This window comes from Schistocerca americana, chromosome X (genome assembly GCF_021461395.2).
Source record: "Schistocerca americana isolate TAMUIC-IGC-003095 chromosome X, iqSchAmer2.1, whole genome shotgun sequence".
Taxonomy (NCBI): domain Eukaryota; kingdom Metazoa; phylum Arthropoda; class Insecta; order Orthoptera; family Acrididae; genus Schistocerca; species Schistocerca americana.
This window is the reverse complement of record NC_060130.1, coordinates 714,164,237-714,185,766: the sequence shown is the minus strand read 5'-3', so window position 1 is coordinate 714,185,766 and position 21,530 is coordinate 714,164,237.

Here is a 21,530-nt window from a genome sequence, read left to right as displayed (position 1 = left end):
GTCACAGGAGATGGTTAGCGGATGCGAAAATGGATTTGCACATCACCACACAATTCCCCATTGCTAGAGTTGACAGTCAGCTGACAGATGTGGTGACTGTAACCAGTGTCATTCGGCACTCTGAGGTGGGGTGGCAGATGCAGGCGGTGTTCTAAGTGGTGGCCTCCAGATCATCTGGCACTGGGTGTGTGGGAGTTACATGTTGCACCACTGGTTGGGGAGGGAGGGGTCAAAGTGCCGCAGCTGGCTGGTGGGTCAGACAGGCTGTGCAGTGTGTGACAGCCTGCTGGCAGTTGGGCTGGTTGTACATGGTGAATGAAGCACCATGTGTAAACCACACACAGTTGTGTGCCTATGCCACATGTTGTTGCAGCCTCATAGTGGAACTGCAGCTCATGCACTGTCATGTGGGCACGGGCTGGTGTTGCGGGATTGGTGACCCATCACTCAGATCTAGGAGTGTTGTGCAGGTGTCCCATGACCCAGGTAGGATGGCAATGTGTAGGTCTACTGTACCTTGGGCAGTTATGCTGGTGTAGGTGGTAATGAAGGGGGGTGGGGTGGGGGGCAGCACGGCCCCACGGTAGGTGTCCCACACATCAGCCAATGGGTTGACAGGAGCAGCTGGGGTTTCACTTACAGTACCCAATGGCAGCTCAGTCTCAATGTTAGATGGTGGGGACAGGCTGGAAAGATCCAGTCTGTACACCAGCTTCAGATGATTGATGGGGACTGTGATGCAGTTACCTTAGAGACAGTTGGAGAAAATTATATTGCCTCACTTGAGCACCAGTTACAGACCAGAATACTGTGGTCAGAGGGGCAGCTAGTGGACATCCACTCAGAGCATAACATACATGCACACACAGAGGTCTTTATGCACAAAGTACTTGTGTTCACCTTGACACCATAGAGATACTGGATGAAGATGCATTATGCAGTCTGCCCATAGATGATTTTGGAGGTGGATTCATGCAAGTTGGCTTTGTAGGCCACACATAAACCTATGAGAACTAATGGTAGAGTGGTACACCAGGTTGTATTGTGGCATGTGAGGACACCTTTCAATGCTTCGGGGAATCTCTCTATAACACTGTTTGTGATGGGGTCGTAACTGACCACGAAATGAATGAGTGTGCTGCATGTTTTAGCTAATATTTTAAGTAGGCCTGATGTGAATTGTCATCTGCAGTCTACTGTTATGTGGCGGGGGCACTCAAAATGTGTGACCCAAATGTCCATGAAAGCTGTAGCAACCATATCTGCCATGATTTTGGACAGCGGTACGGTCTCCAGGCACAGTTGAACCTGTTGATGACATAGAGTGTATACCTGTGGGCATTTAATGATGGGAGGGGTCCAACAAGGTTAGTGTGGACGTGGGAGAATCAGTGGTCAGCTGGAGGGAAAGAGGCAACTGCAGTGTGAATGTGGAGACCTACTGTGGCACTCCAGCAAGGGAGGCAAGAGCATGTCCAGATGATGCAATCTCATTGTACGCCAGGCCACACAAGAATTTTTGCACAGGAGTCACAGATGCTTGAACACAACAATGAAACAAACTGTGGAGGTGCTCAAAAGCCAGGCAGTGAAAGTCAGGGAATAGATAGTGGCATATGTATTCATTAGGACTGTCTGGAAGGTCAGAACTCATGTGGAAACCACACCAAATAAATGACATCGTATCTGGGATCATATGTAGTTGAAGGATGAGTCCAGTGTTAGGGTCACTGTGCAATGTTTGTAATTTGGGGGATGGCTGCCTTGGCAGCAGCCAGGGCGGTGTAATAAAGGGGGGCTGTAATGGCGCAGAAGCAACTATGACAGTTGGTGGCAGTATTGTCAATGCCTACCATGTTGTCAGTGAATATTGTAAAGGGGCATTTATCACTGGAGAAATGGAAATACTTTATGGCCTCATACATGGCAAGAAACTGTATTGTTATATGTGACCCACCAGTGTTATGGCTTAGACAAGTTTGAGGAAAAAATGCCAGCCACTGCCAATCACCTTCAACATGTTTCTGTAGGATGCAGGAGCCGGTAGGTGATATTCTATACCCCAAGAAGTCAATCTTTGAGACACCAAAAACCCACTTTTCCAGGTTGATTGTCACTACTACTGTTCAGAGGTGGGAGAAAACCTTCTGGAGTTGGCAACAGTGCTCCACTGGGTTGCAAGAGTAAATCAAGCCATCAGCCAAGTATGTAAAGCAACATGAGGAAACACACAGGATGCTCTCAAGCAAACACTGCCAGGTCTGAACGGTGTTGTGAAATGAAAATGGCATAAATATACTTTTGAATAGACCAAGAGGCATGATTATCACTATCTTTTTGCTATCTTCTGCAGTGACCAGAACTTTTGTAAAAGCTTTTTCACAGTCTAGCTTGCGAAACATGGTAGTGTCCAACAGATGGTTACAAAAGATGCTCAATAGCAGAACCAGATTAAGGTCCAGAACTGTTCTCTTGTTGAGGATGCAGAAGTCACTGCATGGGCTCCAAGTCCCACCTTTCTGGGGACAAGATGTAAGGCAGGAGCCCAGGGGCATTTTTGTGGGACGTAACACACTGACAGTGATGGCTGTCTTGATTTTGGCTTGCGTAGCTTGGCATTTGAGAGGCAGGTGGTGGTAGGGGTGGCAGACAACTGGGGGACCCTGGCTTGTTGCAGCGATAGTGGGTGAGGAAAATGACACTGGGTGCAGGTGGGGTCAGGTTTGCAGAGGGGGTTTGCAGTGTTGTCTTGTGGCAATCATGGTATGGATGACAATTGATTCAGACACCCTGTTGGCAATGGTGGCTTCCACATCAACTTTCATGTGGTCATATATAGCCACTGCCATACAAGTTACAGCAGGCAGTCATGTGAGGAAATTTATAAGCAGCAGGTTATTTGGCATTATCGTGTGTTTGGTCGGAATGTGTATATGTTGCAGGAGCTGTTAGGGTCACATATCTATGCATTTCTCTGTTGAAAATAACATGCATGTGAGATGCTTCTCTGATGAGGTCAACCAGCATATCAATTGATCGTTTAGTGCATTGGATTTGCGTGATTTGGGTGGGATGCTGATGATATCACTTGCTTACACAGTGATTGAAGGCTTCCGACATGCGACCATGAAAGTTAACTGTGTAGTATCGCTAGTCATGGAAGAGGCTAAAAAAATTGCTTCTGTAAAGGTAAATCACAGCTGGAGGTGGCACGTGGACCACGGAATGAGCTGGTCAGATATGGGGAAAGGCGGGGCATGCATAGTGGTGGTACCACTTTGCACGAGCTGCACATGCTGGCTACAGAATGCATCCAATACAGTTATCAGCTCTGTTTTCTTGGAAGGGGTGGGGGTTGGGTCTCGAAGGGAGGGGCTGGCCAGCTTTGGACTCATTCCCTATTTGACCAATGATGCTATGTCTGTAAGGTGTTGGTTGGTTGGTTGGTTGGTTGGTTGATTTGGGAGAGGGGACCAAACGTGAGGTCGCTGTTCCCATCAGATTAAGGAAGGATGGGGAAGGAAGTCAGCCATGTCCTTTCAAAGGAACAATGCTGGCATTTGCCAAAAGCAACTTAGGGAAATCAGGGAAACCTAAATCAGGATGGTCAGATATGGATTTGAACTGTAGTCCTCCCAAATGAGAGTCCAGTGTGTTAACCACTTTGCCACTTCACTCAGTCGTTAGGTGTCTGTTGTGCAGCTTGGATGGGACCACCACTGTGGGAACAGTTGTATGTTCCTCCAACTAATCTGCTCCAAAAAATGTTACATAGGAATGGACTGGACAGAATGGCCCAGAAAATACATCACATGTAGCAACTTACTACATACCACTTAGAAAACATTTATTCAACTGAAAGAAAGAATCTCACTGGCAAGTTACAGTGTTCACTTTGATGCTTACAATAATAATTCATATCTAATTATGAATAAGAAACTGTTTGGTGCCACGTAGGGAGTGGCATGTAACTTGAAAATCCCATTAGTTCTCAAATCAGTACTGGTGTGGAACAGCTAAGTGTTATACTAAAATGAATAATATTAATATTGCTCCAGACCACACATGTCAGACAATGGTTTCTTGCCATGTGTACAGCAACTGGCCTCTTTGTTTTCAGGATCAACGTAGTTAATTGAATGTAACACACAAATTACTAAAAATTGTTCACAGAATAATATTATACAGTGGATAGTGTTCATCAAATCACCGAGTTATTAATTATTGCTAGTTGTAAATTTCTAATATCATCATTGTCCAGTCTGTTCATAGAGGGGCCTACTTAGTACAGCAGGTGTACATATGTGTTACCGTGTTGGCTCTTTGCTAAGTAATACAAGGTTTAGGATGCAATTTGCACCATTGGTTCAGTTCAGCAGACTACAGTAATCAGATTATCCATGCACATAGCCTTTAGTTTGTGGTGAGCATTTTTCTGCACACATCTAATCACTTGAAGCCCTTTGTTTATCTACCACTCTCTCTCCATTGGCAAATCTGTGCACCACTATGTTGCTATGCATTACCAAGCCAACTTACCCACTGATTGTCCTCTGGCTTGAATCTAAACAAATCACTTGAAAAGCCATTAAATGTCTGATATCACTTCAACAAACTTAATTTTGCAATCACTAACAAAACTTGGGAGAACATGTCCCATCATGCGTGTTGCTAGGCATCTCTACAGGAAGTGCTGCTGAGAAGAATGCCAGCTGCTGCATGAATTTTTGGGAAAAAACCTATGCTTGGCAAAGAGGTTAACATGAGATATACTACTGCTTCACACTATGCATGGTCTACAAAGCTGTGCACACCTTTTGACGTGTCATCTGTTCAGTGCCAGCCCATCTGTCACAGCAGATGGGTGATGCGTGCAAAAATGTTTTTTTGCACCATCACACCACTTCCTCTGTGCTGTGCTGCCTAAAGCAATGTGCCAGCCAGTCCTCAGTGAGCTATTGCAGTGGGAGGTCTTCACATGCCTCAAGATGTGTGATGAAAGCAGTTGAGAGAGGGGCAGACTGAGGCTGCACACTCATAGGAAACTTTCAAAAAGTGTTGGAGATGGCATGATTATACATAGTCAGTCGCATGAACTGTTGTGTTCCATAAAGGATGCAGGAGTGCTGCTACTTCTTTTGGATACAGTGGTGGCGGGAACTGCAGCAGCTCTGCAAATCAGGGAATGATCAGTGATAAGAATCTGCAAGGAGAATAAATTCATGAAAGAAGAATCAGGCAAGTCATCTATATTGGAGACACCTGGGAAGAAGAGATGCATATATACATGTGCTTATTGTTAAAGTATTATTTAAGGAAGAAGTATTCTACACTCAAAAAGCTACATACTATCCTTGTAGAACTATTTCAGGGCAGTACATCCTCCTTGGTAAGGGATGTGAAAAGGTTAGGATTCTGCTATAAATCCATTTCTGGTTGCAAGTTATTAAAGGTATGTGAAGATATTGCAGACTGTCAATGCCACTTTCACAGAGAATTAGTAAGGACAAATTTTGATGATATTGTTTGGCTTGGTGAAATGTGACTAAATGCAAACACAGTTTACAAACAGCCTGGACAGATGATACCATCAGTGGTAATATGGCAGCTCCTTTCAGCAGAGGAAAAAGATAAATAATTGTATCATATGCCATGGATTCAAAAGGTTTCATTTCTAACTGCCTGCTGTTATTCACTTCAAACAAGACCTCCGACTACCATTATGACACGAACTGCAATACATTTGTGAAAGCTTTATCCACAAAGTTTCTTGCAGTAGCTGTACTATCTTGTTTCAAGTCTTTTGAATCTTAAATGATCTTGAAATTCTGTTATTAAATAGAAGCAATGATCCAATAATAATTTTCTTAGGGTTTTACAAAAGAGTAAGAATGATGATATGTCTTTTAGTTTATACACAAGACTATTGTAAATTTGTGTAGTGCTGTTTACTGTGGAGGTTTTATAGGCTGATGTCCTTATTTACTGAACATGAAACTTTTCCCTTTGTCTTGTATCATGTTCATGGATACTGAAATTATCATTTACATCTTTTAAATTCTTTCTAATGTATTTACAGATTTCTAATATATACAGACAGTGAAGAGGGAGAATTGATGACTTTTGAAAGAGGGGTTTGCAAGAATCTGTTTGTCGAGCATGTCACATTGCTCTTACAGTTCTTTTTTGAGTCAAGAAGATGACTGAACTAGGTGATGTATTAACCCAGAAAATAATTCGATACAGTACAATGCTATGGAATTGGGCAAAGTAGGCAGTTCAGACAGTGCTATAACTTGCTTTGACAGAGAGTAAACACAGACTGTAACATATTTTCTTTAGTGTTCCATTAATTTTATTTATATGTGTGTGCCAGTTGAAGTTATTTTGAAGCAATAAGCCTAAAAACTTTGTTTCTGGAGAAGATGAAATTTTGTTGCTGTTTATTGTTACACTGGTGCAACATGCATCACCTTTAAACAGAAATTTAGGAATGTTGTTTTTTGGTGTTGATCATAAGTTTATTCCACTCAAACCATCTATTTAGCTGTTGTGTAGTCTTATTAACAGCTGTTTGAAGCTCTAATTAGGATGCTTGTGTCATCTGCAAAAAAGTATTTGTTTGTGACTCAATGTTCAGGTCTACATCATTTATGTACAGGAGAAAGAGGATTGTCCCAAGAATGGATCCGTGAGGGACTCCTTTATTTAAAACTTCTGCATCTGAGGAGCATGTCCTGTTGTTTCCTGTAGTTCATGTTTTATTTGTATTATTTGTTTCCTGTTCGTCAAGTATGAAGTGAACCATTTTAGTGCAGTGCCTCTAATGCCATATCCTTGGAGTTTCTCCAACAGTATGTCAAAGGCTTTACTTATGTCTAAAAAAATGCCAGTGGCTTTTTGTTGTTTGCCTATTGCTTGCAGGGCATTTTCTATAAAACCATAGATTGCACTCGTCGTTGTTATGTATAATGCTCCATATTGTTTTGCTATATACGAGAAGGCACCCACAAAGCAACAGAGAAAAATGACGTTCTTTTATGGCAAGAGAAAGATAATATAAGATTTGACAGTAACTTGATAAGGATGGAATTATTAGAACTGGTGCCACAAAACAATCCAAAGAAGCCAGTTTACATTGTGGATGAAATCATAAAAAATATGGGCATAATGTGCTCAGACTGACTCTCTACCATTGCTACTTCAATGCTATGAACTGATTTGGGTTCAAGTCAAACCACAAACTGCTGTAGAAAATAAAAGAAAAAATTATGTTGATTGAAGTGGAATGGCTTTTGAAGTAGGCAGTTGAAAAAATGACAGTAGTAAGACTGGCAAAAGATAGTGGATCATGTGAAAGGAGTAATACGGGAAGCATGGAGTGATGAAGATGTGTTACAACAGTGCATTGAAGATGTGATAAAATCTGTCGCTATGAGAAGGGACACTGATAATTCCTGTTGTGGTTGGCAGGAGAGCCAACACCGTGTTACTAGAGGAAGCCGAAAGGCACGCGTTTTAGCTCACGCAGGCTGGCGTGACGTCTGGAACAGGACAAGGAAATTAGAATTTAGAAAAAACATACATAGCTGGTGGAATACTTAACTTTAATCCATTAATGGTGAACGTCGCTCTTGACGGTACATGATTGAGTATCAATAGTAACTGGTGATGGCGCCTTGCTAGGTCGTAGAAAATGACGTAGCTGAAGGCTATGCTAACTATCGTCTCGGCAAATGAGAGCGTATTTTGTCAGTGAACCATTGCTAGCAAAGTCGGTTGTACAACTGGGGCGAGTGCTAGGAAGTCTCTCTAGACCTGCCGTGTGGCGGTGCTCTGTCTGCAATCACTGATAGTGGCGACACGCGGGTCCGACGAATACTAACTGACCGTGGCCGATTTAAAGGCTACCACCTAGCAAGTGTGGTGTCTGGCGGTGACACCACATTCCTCCCCCACAAATCGGCATACGGTTGTGGCATGAGGCTTCCGCCTGCCATGGGGAGGACCCAATGTTGACGTATGCGACGAGGTGGGGAGCCTAACAGCAGGCGAGGCTGTGCCACCCGCACCCTACCATTCGGACCGCAGGGAGCTAGGAAACGCCTGAAAACCTGCTCCAGGGTGCACGCCAACATGCGGTGTATACACCCGTAGAGAGACAGGAGGGGCCGAAGGGTCGACCTCCATTGGGCCGGGGCACCCGACGGGCGAAGATGACAAATGGTCCAGAGCGGGCAAGAGTTCCATGTCGGAGGACAACTGGTCACGGGAAGCGATCGGCGGCGCATGACCCAGGGAGGTGCCTGGCGGTTGCAGCGACGCGTCCACTGCAGGTGTCGCCGGCGGGAGAACAGGCGGCGGCGGCGGCGGCGGCGGCGGCGGTGTGTCGCCATGGGGCAAAATGGAAGGCAGTGTCAGTAACACCTGGGGCCAAGGCGAGCCAGTAGATGGGTCCCCAGGGCGCTGACCGGACAGCACCATCACTGAAAGCAGACGGGGAGTGGCAGACCCCGTGCGACCTCACCAGAGGCTCCCAAAACCAGATACATAGCGCGGCCGAGGCAGTGAAGAATGCGCCCTTCGAGCCAACGATGGGACCCTCGATAGTGGCGGTAGTAGACTACGTCACCTGGGGCAAAAGCAGGTGTCTGATGCGGCGGATGTAGCAAAGACATCAAGGTTCGATGAGGACGACTGTGGAGCAACTCAGCCGGTGAGCGAGCATCTCGGGCTGAGAGCAATACGAGGACAAAAAGAGCAATAACGCGTCCTCCTGAGAATGCGACTCTTTCAACTTCAACATCTGTGACTTGAAAGTCCTGACCAATCGTTCAGCGGCACCGTTTGACTGTGGTGAAAATGGCGTGGACGTCAGATGTTGAATACCATTGGCCTTGCAGAATGACTGAAATTCTGCGGACATGAATTGTGGGCCATTGTCGGAAATAATAGTCTGTGGTAGACCTTCAATGCAAAAGATAGCAGATAACGCTTGGATGGTGGCAGATGATATTGTGGAAGACATCCGGACAACAAAAGGAAAATTACTGAATGAATCTACCACAACCAACCATCGAGCATTCCAGAATGGACCAGCAAAATCGATGTGTAAGCATTGCCAAGGGGAAGTGGCTTTTGGCCATGCAAAGAATTTCTGCGGTGGTGCTGACTGTTGTTCGGCACCACCATGCAAGCAGAGCACATATTCATAATCGCGGCATCGATTCTGAACCAAGTACAGTGCTGACGAGCAAGTTGTTTCATTCTCACTATACCCCAATGTCCGTGGTGGAGAAGCTGTAAGATAGAGGAATGTAACGAACGTGGGACCACGACCCTGGACTGATCATTATCAGAACGCAACAGCAAAACACCACGTCATACAAAAAGTCTCTCCTGGTGAGCAAAAAATCGGTGAACCAACGGATCCCCGATCTGTGACTTTGACAAGGGCCATTGCGTAGCAATAAAACGCAGAACGGTAGCAAGGACAGGGTCGGCAGCTGTGGCTGTAGCTACACGACGAAAATCAATCGGAAACGATTCGATCACGTCATCGGTTTCCGAATCAATGAACATGTAAGCAAGTTCGGAGGAATCAAATGCTCTATCATCAGCAACAGGCAAACGGGACAACGCATTGGCGTTTCCGTGCTTAGCAGTGGACCGATACAAGATATTGTAGCGGTACTGTGAGAGGAAAATAGACCAACGAATAAAATTCTTGCACTGTACGTGGAGGTACAGGCTTGGTGGGATGAAAAAGCGATGTCATAGGTTTGTGGTCTGTGATGGTGGTAAAGTGACGACCATACAAGAAATCATGAAACTTTTTAACACCAAATAGAGCCAATGCTTCTTTCTCAATCTGTGAATAATTTCTTTGCGCAGACGAGAGCAATTTGGACGCAAAGGCTATAGGGCGATCGTGCGATCCATCTTTGTGCGCAAGCACAGCACCGATCCCGAAATCCGATGCATCCACCATCAACAAAAGGGGCTTCTGGGGATCGAATGGCGTAAGGCAAGTATTGGAAAGCAACACCGATTTCAACTGGTGAAAGGCACGTTCGCATTCCATCGTCCAGATGAACGGAACACCTTTACTGCGTAAGCGATGGAGCGGAGCTGAAATGGAAGAGGCATACGGCATATATTTGTGATAATAGTTAATTTTTCCCAGCACACTCTGTAGCTGCTTCAAATTCTGCGGCGAAGGCAAGTCTTGTAAGGCACTGAGGTGCTCGGGACTGGGATGTATGCCTTGGGCATTGAGTACATGTCCCAGGTAGGGCAAGTCACAAGCAAAAAACACACATTTGTCCTTCCACAAGCGAAGACCATTTTGTCGCAAGACCTGAAATAATGTTCTGAGTTTGGCTAAATGTTCTTCTTCCGTCTTTCTGGAGATCACAATATCGTCCAGATAGTTTGCTGCAGCAGGGACTGACGCACAAACAGTTTGTAGATATTGCTGAAACAATGCAGGGGTGGATGCACACCCGAATGGCAGTCGTTTGAATCAACACAAACCAAGATGCGTGTTAACCACCAAAACGTGCTGGGATTCTTCGTCCACCGGTATTTGCAAGTACACATCTGCTAGGTCCAACTTCGAAAAATATTTACCCGGGCACAGTTTGTCAAAAAGATCTTCCGGGCAGGTAAAGGAAAAGTTGCAGTCACTAGTTGTGGATTCACTGTTGCCTTGAAGTCCACACAAAGTCTCAATTTTCCCAAAGGTTTTGACAAAATTACTAAGGGTGATGCCCAGAGAGAAGCCTGCACACGTTCAATTACACCTTCTGATTACAAATCGTGTAATGTTTTTGCGACCTCATCACGCAATGCGTAGGCAACATTGCGCACTCTGAAAATTTTCGGTCGTGCGTTTACTTTCAGTTCCAAATGTGCTTTATAGCTCTCAGTGCAACCGAGGCCCGGTGCAAAAATGTCTGCAAATTCTTCACATAGACGAGAAACACTGTCGGAAGGCACAGTCTGGTTCACTGATAGGACCTGATTGACTATAGACAAGTTAAACAACTGAAATAAATCAAAATCAAACAAGTTCACTGCAGAAGAAGAACGAGGGACATAAAATGACACAAGTTTTGTTTGTCCTTTGTATGTTGCAAGAAGGCTGCACTGTCCTAATACAGGGATCGCTTGACCTGAATAGCTAGTTAACTTAACAGTTGCGGCACGAAACGGAGGTGTGCCCAGCAGTTTGTAAGTGTCTTGATTGATCAGTGAAACTGCAGCCCTGGTATCGAGCTGGAATGGTATCACTTTGCCGTTAATATCCAAGTCCACAAAAAGTTTATTGCCCTGCTGACGACAAGAGCGACTGTCTCGTGCAACATGAACTGACACTGGTACAAAATCACTTGCGACTTGACGGGAGTTCCGGCGATGTCGACGCACACTATTTGTGGGACGAACACAGTCACTGTTTGAGAGAGTGCCACTGGGCGGAGTGGAATGGACTATATGAATTTCCATGGGCGAAGTTTCGCGTGCCTGAGTATCCTTGGTTGGATTCCGATTCCGGCGCGAAGCAAAGGGCCTGGAATGATTTTGAGTTTCCGATCTGAGCTTTTTCTAGCAAACACTTTGAACATGTCCTTTTTTATTACAATAAAAGCAAATAGCTTGGCGTGATGGGCAATTCTCACGCCAATGTCTAGTAGCACACCGCGGGCATGATTTGATCACCGCATTTGCTTGCCTGGGCGGCACATGTGGCTGAGAGCCTGGCGGCAGCATCACGGCCAGGCGCGAGGGCTGTTTACTGTTCCGTGCAGCTCAACTGGCGGGCCGGTTAACCTGACACACAGGTGACGAAATTTCAAATGATTCCTGAGCAAAGCCAAGTATGTCCTGCCGATCCAATATGTCCATCACTTGTTGAAGGGAGGGATTCAGTAGTTTCAAAATCTGTTCCCTTATACGAACATCAGAAACATTCTGTGCAATTGCATCATGTACCATAGTATCTGAATAAGGGAGTCCACATTGACACTCAAAAGCACAATCCCTAGTAAGGCCTTGCAAGGTTGCAACCCACTCCCGATTAGTCTGACCTGCCGTACGTTTTGTACGAAAGAAGGTATACCGTTTGGCAACTACATTGACTGAGTCTTTGAAATATGCATCTAATGCAGACAAAATTTCGTCATAGGACAGAGTTGCTACGTCATGTTGGGGAAATAATTTGACTATCACACGATACATTTGTATGCCGACCGAAGACAACAAAAATGGCTGCCACTCGTTACCTTGAATTCTGTAGGCGGCGAGATGGAATCCAAATTGGCGTGTCCACTCCGTCCAGCTTTCCAGTGCAGCATCAAAAGGACAAAAAGTTGGTGCAACTGCGTGTTGTGGCTGCGTTTTTGCATTGCACATTGACCCTGGACGAGCTGTCCAAGGGCATCCAGTAATGCCTGCATCTGCTGATTCTGTAAGCAATAAAATTCAGACAGTACATCTGGAGATGGTGGCGAAGCCATTACACAAGTAAATCAGGGCAGTATAGTTAAGAACACGGTATCGCCTCGTCGCCAATGTTGTGGTTGGCAGGAGAGCCAACACTGTGTTACTAGAGGAAGCCGAAAGGCACGCGTTTTAGCTCATGCAGGCTGGTGTGAGGTCTGGAACAGGACAAGGAAATTAGAATTTAGAAAAAATTGGACGTAGCTGGTGGAAAACTTAACTTCAATCCATTAATGGTGAACATCGCTCTTGACGGTACATGATTCAGTATCAATAGTAACTGGTAATGGTGCCTTGCTAGGTCGTAGCAAATGACGTAGCTGAAGGCTATGCTAACTATCGTCTCGGCAAATGAGAGCGTATTTTGTCAGTGAACCATTGCTAGCAAAGTCAGTTGTACAGCTGGGGCGAGTGCTAGGAAGTCTCTCTAGACCTGCCGCGTGGCGGTGCTCGGTCTGCAATCACTGATAGTGGCGACACGCGGGTCCGACGTATACTAACGGACCGCGGCCGATTTAAAGGCTACCACCTAGCAAGTGTGGTGTCTGGTGGTGACACCACAGTTCCATTGGCTCGGACTCTGAATTAAGTAGTATCTTCCCATTGCCTAATTAGTATATTAAATGTGCAAACAAAGTTGACACTCGCTGTTGTTTCTGATGGAAGTGACTGTATATGGCAAATGCCTTTACAGTCACTCCCAGCAGCCACGGCGCCAAGTGCCAACTTTTGTTTGTGGATAAAATATAGTGTATATCGCACTTTATTGAAAGTCTTACTTCCATTAAATCTCATGTTTATGACTTTATTTTGATCAGTCTCTCATTCCTTTTGTGAGACTAAAGAATACTGTCTAGCCAGCTCCCATCATCTCCTTGTGGTAAGTTAGACTGCATTTTAAATACACTCCTGGAAATTGAAATAAGAACACCGTGAATTCATTGTCCCAGGAAGGGGAAACTTTATTGACACATTCCTGGGGTCAGATACATCACATGATCACACTGACAGAACCACAGGCACATAGACACAGGCAACAGAGCATGCACAATGTCGGCACTAGTACAGTGTATATCCACCTTTCGCAGCAATGCAGGCTGCTATTCTCCCATGGAGACGATCGTAGAGATGCTGGATGTAGTCCTGTGGAACGGCTTGCCATGCCATTTCCACCTGGCGCCTCAGTTGGACCAGCGTTCGTGCTGGACGTGCAGACCGCGTGAGACGACGCTTCATCCAGTCCCAAACATGCTCAATGGGGGACAGATCCGGAGATCTTGCTGGCCAGGGTAGTTGACTTACACCTTCTAGAGCACGTTGGGTGGCACGGGATACATGCGGACGTGCATTGTCCTGTTGGAACAGCAAGTTCCCTTGCCGGTCTTGGAATGGTAGAACGATGGGTTTGATGACGGTTTGGATGTACCGTGCACTATTCAGTGTCCCCTCGACGATCACCAGTGGTGTACGGCCAGTGTAGGAGATCGCTCCCCACACCACGATGCCGGGTGTTGGCCCTGTGTGCCTCGGTCGTATGCAGTCCTGATTGTGGCGCTCACCTGCACGGCGCCAAACACGCATACGACCATCATTGGCACCAAGGCAGAAGCGACTCTCATCGCTGAAGACGACACGTCTCCATTCGTCCCTCCATTCACGCCTGTCGCGACACCACTGGAGGCGGGCTGCACGATGTTGGGGCGTGAGCGGAAGACGGCCTAACGGTGTGCGGGACCGTAGCCCAGCTTCATGGAGACAGTTGCGAATGGTCCTCGCCGATACCCCAGGAGCAACAGTGTCCCTAATTTGCTGGGAAGTGGCGGTGCGGTCCCCTACGGCACTGCGTAGGATCCTACGGTCTTGGCGTGCATCCGTGCGTCGCTGCGGTCCGGTCCCAGGTCGACGGGCACGTGCACCTTCCGCTGACCACTGGCGACAACATCGATGTACTGTGGAGACCTCACGCCCCACGTGTTGAGCAATTCGGCGGTACGTCCACTCGGCCTCCCGCATGCCCACTATACGCCCTCGCTCAAAGTCCGTCAACTGCACATACGGTTCACGTCCACGCTGTCGCGGCATGCTACCAGTGTTAAAGACTGCGATGGAGCTCCGTATGCCACGGCAAACTGGCTGACACTGACGGCGGCGGTGCACAAATGCTGCGCAGCTAGCGCCATTCGACGGCCAACACCGCGGTTCCTGGTGTGTCCGCTGTGCCGTGCGTGTGATCATTGCTTGTACAGCCCTCTCGCAGTGTCCGGAGCAAGTATGGTGGGTCTGACACACCGGTGTCAATGTGTTCTTTTTTCCATTTCCAGGAGTGTATGTTTCATTCTGTGTAGATGTCAAGACATTATTTCATGTATGTAATAGTTTTTGAGATGTGCAACGGTGAGGAGGAAACTTTTCCAGAAGCGAAAATTTCTCCTGTTTCAATACCAAAGTAACACAGGCTTTAATTAAAATTAAGAAGTATTTTTGAAGTGCTTAGGGCTAACACTGACAATACTATAATACTATATAAATCTCAGAATTTTCACATTATTTTTTTTATAGGAGATAGAGACTTTAATCTTCATACTCGTTATGAGTTAAATACTGATACAATTGCATAATAACACTGTGCTCTGAATTATATATATAAGTCATTGAAAATTTCGAAATATTCATTGCCAAGTGAGATATTTTAGTAATCAACGATAAAAAAATATTATTGTGTGAGCTTTAGTATTTGAGATATGACATGATAAATTTGATACTGTTTCCAAAGAGGAGAATATTTTCTGTTTAAAAAATTAAGATAACTCTTTTCCTAAAAGAAATTAAGAATAGATTTTTGACATCCTGACAGACACTATAGAGGTCAACATTGTTTGTGGATTTGAGATTTTTTACTTGATTTTTGTGGAAAATACAAGTTTTAAAGCAGTTTTCTGTCACCACAGACAACAATGTGCTGTGGCGGCTGCCTGCAGACTGTTCTGGATGCAAAAACATCACAAATTTTGAGCTTATATGTTAAGTGGCAACTAGTTTAAATCAGGCTTTAGTTTCACATGTTTCTATAACTTCGCATTTGGCCTCTTCCTACTTACAAGGAAATGGTCCAGTCCAACATGTAACCTGCTCTGGAATTTTGTACACAGGAAGAATACACAGAAAGAAATGCAGTGCTAAAATGTTAGCTACTAAGATGCACAGCAAGTATTTTTTAAAAAATTGTTGAAGGTACTCAACTTTTCCATGTGAAAACTGCTTATAACAGTGGTTTGTACAGCCCTTCTGGTCTAGCTCTTGACTCGGCAAATGATCCAAAGCAGCCTAAACAAGAGAGCATAGAGTATCCCAAAAATCCAGGGTGCACACTTGTGAATTTTAAATATTGCATATCATAAATTTTTTTGACAACTTGTAGGTCATATTGACAAGTAAATTGTTTTGAGTGTAATGCTTACAACTGTGACTAGCAGGGAAAAGCAAAGGAAAACCCAAAAGAATTGCTGCAATTTAATCCTCATACCACTGGAAAGATGAATGATGTAAGTACTAGTTTCAGTGGTGTTGAGACGCAGATGAAATCATTAAAACTGAACAAAGCTCCAGTCCTCAATTAAGTCCCTGTCAGATTCTATACTGAATTTTTTGCAGGGTTAGCCCCTCTTCTAACTCTAATCTATCACAGATCCCTCAAACAAGAAACCATGCCCAGTTGTTGGAAAAATGTACAGGTCACACCCATGAACAAGAAGGGTAGCAGAAGTGATCCACAAAGCTACCACCCAATATACTTGACATTTATTTGTTGTAGAATCTTAGAACATATTCTGAGCTCAAACATAACAAGATATCTCAAACAGAAGGACCTTCTCAGTGCCAACCAGCATGGATTTTGAAAACATCGATGATGCGAAATCCAACTCGCACTTTTCTCACATGATGTACTGAAAGCTTTGGATGAAGGCAACCAGGTAGAAGCAGTATTTCTGGATTTCCAAAAACCATTTCACTCAGTAACACATGGCTTATTGGCAAAAGTACAATCATATGTGGTATCAAATGAAATTTGTGACTGGATTCAGCACCTTTTTGGTAGGGAGGACACAGCATGTTGTCTTGGATGGAGATTCATTATTAGATGTAGAAGTAACTTCAGATGTGCCCCACGGAAGTGTGTTAGGACCCTTGCTGTTCATATGGATATTAATGACCTTCCAGACAATAGTAATAGTAAAATCTGCCTTTTTGCAGATGATGCAGTTATCTATAATGTAGTACTATCTGAAAGAAGCTGCATAAATGTTCAGTCAGATATTGATAAGATTTAAACGTGGTCCAGAGATTGGCGACTTGCTCTAAATTTTCAGAAATGTAAAATTTTGCACTTCTCAAAATGAAAAAAGTGTTGTATCCTATGACTATAATATCAATGACTCACTATTGAAATTGGTGAACTCATACAAATACCTGGATGTAGCACATTGAAAGGATATGAAATGGACTGATCACATAGCTTCAATCATGGGTAAAGCAGATGGTAGACTTCGGTTTATTGGTAGAATACTGGGGAAGTGCAGTCAGTCTACAAAGGAGATTGCTTACGAATCACTCTTGTGACTGGTTCTAGAATATTGCTCAAGTGTGTGGTGCCTGTACCAAATAGGACTAACAGGGGACATTGAACATGTACAGAGAAGGACATAGAAAATGTTTACTTTCACTAACACTGCATATGAATGAGCAGCACTATAATGACAGTGAATCTGAATAGTTAGAGAGACATCATCACATTTTATAAAATAGTGATTCACTTAACTTGCGAATGGGATCAGCTTCTAGGGATCTGTATTGTTTCAATTGCATCCATCAAGTCCTAGATTGTTTGTTAAGACAAGCTTGGAGCAGTAGTTCTTGCTTTCAAAATATTTTTTTTTTTATTCCTGTTCTGTGTAAAATAATCCACAATCACAAATACAGTTCAGCATCACAAGAAAGAACATTTATTTGGAATAATATCAATATTTGAGAACAGTTTCATGGGCTTTCTAAAATCCAAATCTCCAAAGAGCTTCGCTTGATGTTAAACCTTACAACAGCAAAATGAGTCTGATGCAGCTGGTGCCAGTCAAGAATAATATAAACCATGCTCATTGTTCTCAAAGCTTTCAGCATGTTCTATGAGTCAAAACACTGTTTTTGTAACTTCCACTTTTAGATCTTAATTCAGTTTTAATTTCTTAAGTATTTTTCATCAGTATTAATTCCTTTGAAGGTTTTTGAAAATAACATTTGATGACAAAGTTCTTAAGTTGTTGAAAATATTCTTAAAGCTGTTAACTTCAGGTTATAATGAAACATTGGTTGAATATTGCAATAAAGATATGAATAGTAACACATGTTTGTTATAATTACGTTGTAAAATAATAATTAATGATATAGTTTTGCTTGACTGGCATTTGCTGTCATTTATTTGCAAATTAATGTCATAGTGTTGCATCAGAATGGTTCAAATGGCTCTGAGCACTATGGGACTCAACTTCTGAGGTCATCAGTCTCCTAGAACTTAGAACTACTTAAACCTAACTAACCTAAGGACATCACACACATCCATGCCCGAGGCAGGATTCGAACCTGCGACCGTAGCGGTCGCGTGGTTCCAGACTGTAGCGCCTAGAACTGCTCGGCCACGTCGACCGGCTAGTGTTGCATCACAATATATAAAAATATCAATATATAAACAAAAAGTTTTAATTGTGACAAATTTTTTTCTGAGGGCTAGTAAATTTTGTGAAGATCCACAATCATCAATTACATAATTTATAAATAAAAGTTAGTTCAGATTTGGCTGGAATTTAGGTAATATCGTGGATTTCTGCACCCAGGAAATATGCCATCAGGTCTTGATTTATTAGACCTCACTCCATTTGCCAGTGCGACAGAAAAGGAAATGATTAGTAGTGGTACAAGGTATCCTCTGCCATGCACTGTATGGTTGCTTGCAGAGTATATATATGTAGATGACAATTCTCTACTGCCTTCCCTGTCTCATCTCTTAATTTCCTAGCTTTTTTTGCAATTTCTTCAGTTTTAACCTGCAGTACATAACAAGTAAATTATGATCAGAGTCCACATCTGGCACTAGATATGTGGTACAGTTTCATTATGTGGTTTCAAAAACTGTGTCTTACCTTCCAGTGTCTCCAGCTCTCTTCCATGTTAACAAACTCCTTACATGATTCTTGAACCAAGTGTTAGTGATTAACTTTTGCTATGTGCAAAGGTCTACTAGGCAGGTTCCTCTTTTTATTCCTTCCCCCCAGTCTATATTCTCCTACTACTTTTCATTCTCTTCTTTTTCCCACTATTGAATTCCAGCCATTTATCACAATTAAATTTTCTTCTCCCTTAACTATCTAAATAATTTCTATTGTCGCATAATACATTCTTTCAATCCCTCATTATCTGTGGGCATAATTGCCATATAAGCTTGTTCTACTGTGATGGGTGTTAGCTTCTTGTCTATCTTGGCCACTATAATGCAGTCTATGTGTTACTCATTGTAACTTACCCACATTCCTATTTTCTTATTCATTGTTAGACCTACTCCTGCATTAACCCTATTAGATTTTCTGGTGATAATCCTGCACTCAAGTGACCAGAAGACCTGTTCTTCCTGTCAGTGCACTTTACTGATTACCACTATATCTTAAAAGGACATGTCCTACATGAGCAACAGAAGCAAGCGACAGTGCGCGACAGCTTCAGGCGACAAAACACAATTGCAGGTACAGTCACAGAAGTGTCCTACATGAGCAACATCTGTGTTGCTGCCTGTCTCCTGCTGCAACTGGCGACATTTGAATTCAAACATGTTTGAATCTTGTCACTGCAGCACGCACAACACAGAGCGACAGCGATGTGTCTTCTTGGCAAAGCAGTGGAGCAGACACGATGGCAGCTATGAATTACTTAACATCCAATATTAAGAAAATTATTGGGTGAACAAATTTGATTCTTTTGCAACCTATAGCTTGATATCCTTAAATGATAAAAATCAGAATTTATTTTCGTTATTCATTGTAGTTACTGTACTGCATGAAATTGAGTACCTGGCTGCGCAAAATTTTTAAGAATTTTCAGAGGTAAAATCACATTGTGTAGACCTTTAAGGCCATAAATTATTGCATATGAAATGTAACCAATATATCTAAATTGTCCCCAGAATGAGATTTTCACTCTGCAGTGGAGTGTGCGCTGATATGAAACTTCCTGGCAGATTAAAACTGTGTGCCCGACTGAGACTCGAACTCGGGACCTTTGCCTTTCGCGGGCAAGTGCTCTACCATCTGAGTTACCGAAGCACGACTCACGCCCGGTACTCACAGCTTTACTTCTGCCAGTATCTCGTCTCCTACCTTCCAAACTTTACAGAAGCTCTCCTGCGAAACTTGCAGAACTAGCACTCCTGAAAGAAAGGATACTGCGGAGACATGGCTTAGCCACTGCCTGGGGGATGTTTCCAGAATGAGATTTTCACTCTGCAGCGGAGTGTGCACTGATATGAAACTTCCTGGCAGATTAAAACTGTGTGCCCAACCGAGACTCGAACTTGGGACCTTTGCCTTTCGCGGGCAAGTGCTCTACCATCTGAGCTACCAAAGCACGACTCACGCCCTGTACTCACAGCTTTACTCTTGCCAGTATCTCGTCTCCTACCTTCCAAACTTTACAGAAGCTCTCCTGCGAACCTTGCAGAACTGTTCTGCAAGGTTTGCAGGAGAGCTTCTGTAAAGTTTGGAAGGTAGGAGACAAAATACTGGCAGAAGTAAAGCTGTGAGGACCGGATGTGAGTCGTGCTTCGGTAGCTCAGATGGTAGAGCACTTGCCCGCGAAAAGCAAAGGTCCCGAGTTCGAGTCTCTGTCAGGCACACAGTTTTAGTCTGCCAGGAAGTTTCATATCTAAATTGTATTTGAAGTTGAGACTGGAATGATATCTCTTTTCGTTCTTGATATATTGGTCGTTATACCTGTGGATGGGTCGCTCGCGGCGCGTCTGAACCTTTCCTGCAGTTCAGGAATCAAGTGGTCGTAAAAATCATCGTATCTCATGAAAGGTTCAAGATATTGAAATGATGAATTTTGGAAGTGACAGCGTGCAGAAGGGACTATTTTATCACATGAGTAACGCTCGATACTTGTATGTAAACACGTGAACAGAACGAAAACAAGACTCCCTATAACTTACACCATGTGGTTTTGTCCAAATTTTCATAGCCAAACAAAGGGAGAGAAACAGGTAAATGGGGCATCAAAGTGACCAGAATGAGGTCTAATTTGGCATGAAAATATTTAACTGTTTGAAAGTAATCAGGGTAATGAACAATAACTTAATTAATAAGCTGAGGAAAAATTGAAATATTTCACGAAAAGCTGCTGTAAATGAAGTGTCAAAAATGTCATCTGTTCAAAAACTAGCTATTTTGCACATAAAAAAGATACATTGGTGCAGTACTTAAATGTCAAAAATGCTTCCTTCGAATCAATTACGTTAGGAAGGCAAACGAGGAATCAGTTCAAAAAATGGCTCTGAGCATTATGTGACTTAACATCTGAGGTCATCAGTCCCCTAGAACTTAGAACTACTTAAACCTAACTAACCTAAGGACATCACACACATTCATGCCCGAGGCACGATTCAAATGTGCAACCATAGCGGTTGCACAGTTACAGACTGAAGCACTTCGAATCACTCGGCCACACCGGCCGGCTGAGGAGTCAGTAAGATCATGCATCCATGGTGCAGTTGTTGGTACTGATGAGGCTTGCATGTGACCACATCTCAGTGAGGTCCATGGTTCATGAGGGCAGATTTTCCATAGTTTTTCTAAACAGAAACAGATCTCTTCTTTTTCACTGTAGTGACCCTTTTATGGGCAGTTAATGCATTATCCAGCGGTGTTTTCCAGAATGTCTGAAAATGGCTGAAGCAGTCATTACAAAAAATGATACAAACCCATTTTCTTAGTGAA